Consider the following 6,039-nt stretch of genomic DNA (forward strand, 5'->3'; position numbering starts at 1 on the left):
TACTGTCAAAATGTCGCAAGTTTGATGAATGCACTTCACTCATACTTCCGTCTCACACGGTGACGTTTCAAACCAGCAAGCGTAGCGTGAAACGGAAACATAAAATGAAGTCGAATTCTCAGCAACAAACTGTTAAATCTATCTCTGATGATAGTTGGAAATCCGAACCAGTCTGGGATAAAAAAAAAAAAAAAATACGGACGGATAAAATCAGAGAGATGAGAGTCTGTTACGTCAATGTAAATTAAAGTAAATATTTGCAATAATTTGCCATAATCATTTTATTGATGATCAATGATGTGGGACATGAAGTTTTTATAAGTATTTTAACATTTTTACAACAATGAATTGATTTTATATATTGAAAAGCTTGCTTTTTATATGAATCATAAAATCAGTTAATAACTTCAGTAATTATAAATACGTTCTTTAATACTACGTTAAAAAAGAATGAGTACATCGTGAGAAGTAATTTTCTTTTTAGTCACTAGAGAGCAATAGTTGCTAATCTTAGACTTTTATCGCTACCATCCAAAATTCTTTGATTTTTTGTATAAATTCTGAATCCAAACCAAACAGGTACACAGAATTAAAGAACAGGACAATCTAAGCCAAAGAATTCCTCTCATTGGCAATTAAAACGTTACATTCTTCTTTTCCCTCACTTGAACTTTTAAAATTAGCTCTTTTATTTATTTATTTTTTTTTTTTGTTGGTATCAATTACGGCCTCTATTTATTGTTTTTTATTATCCTGGTAATATCAAAATGTCAGTACTGTGACTGACGTTCAATGCCATAGTTGTGATTCCTTATAAATTGCATTACCACGTGAAGAATCTCCATCAAAATGATTCTTCCGGAAGCACCATTTTGCTAATATCACTTTTTGAGGAATTATTAATAGGATTTTGTTTTTCTTTTTCTCAAAAATGGATCCAAAAATTTTCTTTAAAATTAACTCTATAACTTTTAATTGAAAACCATTCCCAGAAAAATCTATGTTAAGAGAAAATTTCATTCAGTAAATGGAGGTAACGCTTTTCTTTTTCACTAACTACAAATAATTGTGCCCGGTTTCTAACCAAAATTGTGACTTTAATTACTGGCCATCGGAATTCTAGATCGCACACCTAAATAAGGTAACGAAATACAAGAGAATTTCAACAAAATTTCTTATTTTTAATATTAGTGTTTTCTGTTTATTTCATCATTGGAGTGATCTTAAAAAACGTGACTTTAATATTATCCTTGACCTTGAATATTTATCATTTCTTTTATTACTAAATACAGACAATCGAAGTGCATTCGTTTTTTTTTTCTTTTCTTTATCGCTAGAATTGTTTACTAGTGTCTGCTTCAATAAAAAATATCATTGACAAAACATTTCATTCATTATATCTCCTCACATGTCCAAGCCGTGCCGCGTTCTCTCTCTCGTATAGCGTCGTGGGTCTTAACATCTACTCCAAACCGACGGCTAGCCAACCAATGGGTCACATAATCTATAAATCTTTATTGCTGAGTCCCGTTTTCGTCTATGGAAATGATGAAAGTTAAACGTTGAAAAGGTGAATTTACTTGAGGTCGATGCGGTAGTTATGGGATGAGGTTTAGATAATCTCTGACCATTATTCAATAATGATCAGTATAACACCAGATACTAAGACGTTATGAAACTCATGTTGAACGGACATTGATACAAAACCAAGAAAGGAGGTTAACTGTACAGTAAAGAACTAAAAGACCTGTCGCCTCCCAAGTAAAGGAGATTGTACCTTCTTTTCGGATGAAAAAAAAGCTCTGCTGAAGGCTCAACTGTTCACCCAGCCAAGATCACCATTAAGATAGAGCTCTTTCAGCTGTCTAAGAAAGATCAAAACATACAATGGGACCTATGGTGGAGGTTTTAAAGGTTAAACGATAGGCAATATGATTGTACATAAAAAAAGATTATGTTTGAATAATCATAATAATAATCAATAATATTACAGGAGAAAGAGAAAAATATAAAAGAGAAACTATTGAAATTTAAGTCATAGTAATATCGTCTCTCCGTCCTTGGGTTTCTTGATAATAAACAGCTGATCTGTTATCACGTGCCGCTTAGGTGAGGGATATTTATTAAGGGAAGAGAATATTTTTATTTAAATTTTAAAAACGTAAATTTAAGCTATTTAATCTCAGAAAATTGTAAAAGATAACAGTTTATTGCATAGATCTCTGAGATAAGCGTCATAAATATCATTTTACTAATTAAATTAAACAATTAACTCTTAAAACGCATTCAATATATCAACAAATAGGATTATATATATAAATATATCTCAGTACAGAAAGGAAACCTATTCTATTGACATTTTAAGATGAAAGGGAACCATCAAACTAGACCCCACTCACAAAGATGATGATAGAAAGTAACAATTCTTTTAACAGCACGATTCGGAACGTCAGTTTTCTATTGCAGTTTTATGCACAAATATTTCTCTCAATAATTAATAATCTATGCGAAATAAATAAAGTGAAAGAGAGCCGTGAAATATGAAATAAATGTAATTTGATTTTTCCAGAAATAAATAAGAATAAACTAAGAAATAATTTTTTAATGACAATTACTAAAATATTTATTATCCCCCCCACGAATTAATTTAGTTCCGCAATTTGAGAAATTAAAAAAAGACAAACAAATTTAAATTTAGCACAATAATCCAGATTTGATGTTCAGAATATCAGGACACAATAAAATCTTCTAAACTACACCTTCTCCGCACTGTCAATATTTTTTTATTCAAACAAAATTTTGATTTAGGACGAAATAATAAATTTTTTTTTTAGTTAAAACTTTCTAGCTCGTGTAGAACAAGTTTTGTAGCTACTCACTGATTTAAATCTGACCACGACTAGGCAGCAAGGCAGATCCACTCCAACTGAAAGCCTTCACTAACTGGATACTGTCTCAGTCTGGTGTGAAATAAGGGAATTAAGTTGCGGTTAGTAACTGTACAGCAGAACACTCTGATGGTCAAGGTAGTAATATCATTTCTTGATTTAATAATTTAAAAATGTAATAAGTTAATTATTTAAATATCATTTTAATTGAATAACTACAAACTTTACAAAAATTTTAACACCGCAATTTTACTTTTAAAATGTTACTTAATGTCCTGTTAAAACATTTTTAGGAACCTGAATGCTTTCTGGCAAGTGGCTTGCCATGATCTCAAATTTTCCTCTATTTTAAGGAAAGAAGGCTAAATAATAATAAACGATCTCCATTATCTAACTGAGCCATATGAAGATGAGTTAAATAATTTCCGTTTTAATTAAGTTTTTGAGTTAATTAGGAATGTCTTAGATGAATGAGTTAAAAAAGGCAATTTGGTGAAAACAAATTTCTAACTGTTAATAGACTAAATAGTTAAATATGATACGGTTTATAAAACTTCTCAATTAAAATATTAAAAATTAAATATTGTCCAAAGAGAAACGATAAAGATTCATTGTTGCCCACAAGATAATGTACTCATTGTGAATTATTTATTTGAAATTCTATAAAAATGAATTAGAACAATTGGGATCAATTAAATAATTTGTTGAGAGCTTTGAAAACACTTGTAACAACTTAAAACAAAAAGTTAGCTATTCTGTCTGGTTAAACCATTAAGAACAGAAACTTTTTAAGTGCTTTAGCATCACTTTTATTTATGTGAAGCGAAAATAATCAGTTCTTTAAAGGTGCATTTCTCATTCTCTCTCTTTCCACATTCACAGAATGTTGGTTCACTAAAATGTAACTATAAATGGTCACTAGGGTTCAAATAAAGTAAACAGATTTTCGGGTACATAGTCACATTCAGAAAACCCTATTTTTTTGCACCAAAAAATCATGTATGTAACATTAAAAATAATGAAGTATATAGAGGGAAAATTTCGCGTTTAAATGTATTAAATAGAAGTTATGAATTGTAGCAAGTGAACGGTACGATTTTGTTTATGCTTTTGTATTACTTGTAGTAGGAGTGGTATGGCGATTAGGTTCCATTTTAGAAGCTGAGATTTATTCAGAAAATTCATGAGATTCATGTTATGATAAACAGAATATTTCAAAAACCAAATATAGAGAATATTAAAATTTGTTATTCTTTAGATACTATAATCGCTTTAGAATTCAAATTTTGATTGAAAACTGTTTTATAGCAATGGAGTTTTTCTCGAAAAATGTTTCTATCACTTTGAATTTTTTGTACCGAATTTTCAAAGGGGGAAGAACAATTGTGCTTCCATCTTAAGTAACCCTTCATCAGAACAATTAATTAATACTATTAGCCGTCTTTATAATGTCAAAGAACATCACATACTGCTAGAGTTTCATTTTAAAATGAAAAATCAACTAGAAATGATAATTGTAATTTATTTGAAATAGTTTCCAATGAAAGGTAATTTTTAGCAGTTTCTAGTTTCAGGAAAATCTATACGTCATTGTAGGCATGGCATATTGGATATTAAGTGAATACCGAATGCAGATAGCTCGTTTTAGCTGTGAGAGATATACGAGGTCTGTAAATTAAGTAATGAGACTGATTTTTTTAATTTTTTTTATTCAAAAAGAATTACAATCCTATATTGTCACCTTCAAAATAACTTCCTTCTGAAGACACACAGCGCTGGAGACGTTTCTTCCACTCCACATAGCAGTGCTCGAACTCCGATACTGGAATAGCCTTCAGCTGGTCGGTTACAGCCGTTTGAATGTTTTCGACTGTCCAAAAATGAGTTCCCTTGAGGTGATTTTTCAACTTTGGGAAGAGCAAAAAGTCACAAGGACTCAAGGTCAGGCGAATAAGGAGGGTGAGGAGCCACAGGAATGTTTTTACTGGCCAAAAACTCAGTTTATTGAAATTGCTGTGTGACAAAGAGCATTATCGTGATGCAACACCCACTTGTTCTTGATGTATGGTCTCACACGAATGACCCTTTTTCGAAGTTTTTCAACAACCTCTTGGTAAAAGTGTTGACCGTTTGACCTAGAGGTAGAAACTCTTTGTGGACAATTCCGTGGATATCGAAAAAACAAATCAGCATGCTCCTTGTCATACAGCAATTTCAATAGCCTTTATTCCAGTATCGGAGTTCGAGCACTGCTATGTGGAGTGGAAGAAACATCTCCAGCGGTGTGTGGCTTCAGAAGGAAGTTATTTTGAAGGTGACAATATAGAATTGTAATTCTTTTTTAATAAAAAAGTTTAAAAAAATCAGTCTCATTACTTAATTTACAGACCTCGTATGAGCTTCCTTCCACTTAATTTAGTTTGGGGGAAACAGGGCTTATAAAAATTTATTAATTGTAAGTATTTTAGGAGTAAGCGAAAGTAATGCAGATCATGAATATCACACTAATTATTATTTACATGATGGAAACTCTGAAATAAATACATGTATGCGAACAAAATACGAGTATATTCCTAATTGCCTAAATAGTCTTCTGAATCTTGTAGTTTCATTGGCTGAATCGATGATACAAAAATACTGTTTTACCCAAAGTACTGGTAAGGGACAAACAAATTGTGTAAAATTTAAATGACTAACGGTTTGGTTCAGTAAGAAAACTGTCTCGTCTCCTATGCAAAAAAAATAAAATAGAAGTATGTGCACATCAGAAGCCCTACTCTTTCTCGTTTAAAGGGCTAGTTCTGTCGGAGGGTAGATACTTGCTCTAAGGGAGGTGGGAACTGGTTATGGTCATTTTACTTTATATATATGTATATATAATTTGATTTTTTTTTTATTAAAGCGAGAGTATCAGTTTTGTGTTGACATGTATTATGGGTAGGGTTATTTCCACAACCGGGTGGGTGGACTCTCTTCTTCGCAGAAACAGACCACCATCTCCATTAGCAACAGTCCTCTCTGCAGGTACACCCTCTTCTCTTGTAGCCCATCCTTTCTCGGCCAATATCAGCTTTATTTCTCTCTCTCATAACACACACTCCTACATTCTTTTGTACACTGCCCTCTTTAAACTCGACCCTGCTGCCGGCAA

At 31.8% G+C, this 6,039-nt stretch overlaps 1 protein-coding gene across 1 annotated transcript in view; it reads right to left on the bottom strand.

Annotated features, from left to right (window-relative positions):
• LOC141460288 (neurogenic differentiation factor 1-like) overlaps nt 1–2,960 on the bottom strand; it is a 125,911-nt gene extending 122,951 nt beyond the window's left edge. The window contains exon 1 of the mRNA XM_074140165.1: nt 2,880–2,960. The gene's annotated coding sequence lies outside the window, so the exon portion shown is untranslated. The remainder of the gene's footprint in view (nt 1–2,879) is intronic.
• Between the last annotated feature and the right edge of the window lie 3,079 nt (nt 2,961–6,039).

This window comes from Rhodnius prolixus, unplaced genomic scaffold (genome assembly GCF_049639745.1).
Source record: "Rhodnius prolixus isolate KJV_2025 unplaced genomic scaffold, Rpr scaffold_6, whole genome shotgun sequence".
Classification (NCBI taxonomy): Eukaryota; Metazoa; Arthropoda; class Insecta; order Hemiptera; family Reduviidae; genus Rhodnius; species Rhodnius prolixus.